Consider the following 2,080-nt stretch of genomic DNA (forward strand, 5'->3'; position numbering starts at 1 on the left):
TCATTAACATTATTTTCGTCGAATTCCTTTTCGTCTGGCCCTTTATTTTGTATAAGTTTACTCGCATTTTCTTGTAGGAAACTCTCTTCTACAAGTCCACGTATCTGTGGGTGTCAACGCATTTGTATGTGTATACACATTGAAAACACGTTGTAACAGTTTAATGCGTTATATAATCAATAAAGCATTCAGCGTAGACTTTACATTTATGCCTGCTCACACGTCACTAGTTTAATGAAGTTATATATGTTTATTTATTAATGTTTGTATGATATAGTATTATATTTTTATTTATTTAATTATATCGATGTTAAATGGCATTAAATAAATGAATATATATTTATATCAAACCTTTTGTTCGAATTCTTTCAATTCCACTGACATATTGTTTTTAGTCACCATCAATGATTCCATCTTGTTCGTAAGATCAACGCAACATTCCCTGTGAATAACGTAGGCAATAATTGTCTGAGTAATGTTGTATGACAATGCATTCCAAAAACTTTATTGTGTTAGACTGCATACAATACCAAATTTCGTTTGTGACCCAAGCAGAATAGCACTATAGTGGCCTTACTTTATGTGAAAATGTTTAATAATGTATTTGAGAAAACATTCAAGTTACTGCTATGTGTACCATATAGTCCCATTCATAGACTTTACGAATCTTCAGGCTGACAATGCCAATGTAAAATGTACAATTATATAATTCCGATTCCCGGTGATAGAGTGATATGTACACTATTGGAACAATAATGGACGTTAATACAAGCATGTCTTCTCCTGAACGTTATTCAGTTTTATGAATAGGCCGATATTTTGTATCATGTATTATTTATGATAGTTCGTGTATTCCCATTTCAAAAACACACTGTGCTTTATCCTCATATCATCAAACAAAGTATTATACTATTTATATAAACATACTAGCTGCAATTTATAATTTGCAAAACCTTACAAGCGTTAAACATTATATACAGTTTACCTTTCCTTTCGGAAATAATCTTCCATCATTTTGAGTACATTTTGTATAACGACGCACATACTTTGTCCACTTCGTATACGCTCTTCACATCTTGACTCTACTGCATTCCTGGTTACACAATTCTGCAAATCAAGTGTTGTGTCTGGTTTTAAGATTGTTCAATAGTCTTAAAACTCAGGCATAACAACTGCTCATTTAACAAAACAAAATATATTCGAAGTAATAAATAGAACAATACATTCAATTAAACAAGAACATTTGCCAAGCGGAGACGTTTGACAGTATCAAAAAACCAGACATGAGCGATATTCACAAAGGTTTATTGCTCAGCATGCAACTGAAAGTATTTGCCGAGGAATGTTCGACCATACAAAAGGCTATCTTTGTAAGTATCCTCTGGTCCAGGGATACATCCTCAGTAATATGCGGAGAGTGATTAATTGAATAATCATTAAGTGCTTGCCATTCATAAATTTGGTCTTGAAATAGACCAGAAATTAACATGGGCAAATCCTGATTGAAATGATTGTTTCGTTGCAAATTGTATACATGTACGTGGATATCGATAGGGACATACGTTAAATATGATTGTTAATGTTATGCCGCTCACAGAGAGCGTTTGTTATTTCTACTTTACATCCAAACCTACCATATCTATTTGATAGCTACTTCTTAAATCCCTGTCTTAAACTCCGAAGTGTCAAATGTTTCCGCGGCATTTACTATTAATTGACTTTTTACAAATCATACACATTATAAAACATGTTAAATAATATATCATGTAGCAGATCTATTTATAATGGTATACAACAACTTTAAGTTTGTCGTATATATTTATATCCCCGAAACTATGCGGGTGAACAAATTTTTTTAAATAACATAGGTTTGAAACACATGATTTTGACGTATACAATACCTAAGAGTCTTCTTTACATAGTAATTCCTATGTCCATGTTGTATCGATAAAAGGAATGACATATTCAAATATTCAAAACCGATTTGCACGTATGTTTAGTTAAAGAGATAAAGGTTTGTACTATACTTAATAAATATGTGTTGGGCATTTGATTTATTTGGGGTTTTTACCCCTGTTTC

The sequence above is a fragment of the Dreissena polymorpha genome, chromosome 2 (assembly GCF_020536995.1).
Source record: "Dreissena polymorpha isolate Duluth1 chromosome 2, UMN_Dpol_1.0, whole genome shotgun sequence".
Classification (NCBI taxonomy): Eukaryota; Metazoa; Mollusca; class Bivalvia; order Myida; family Dreissenidae; genus Dreissena; species Dreissena polymorpha.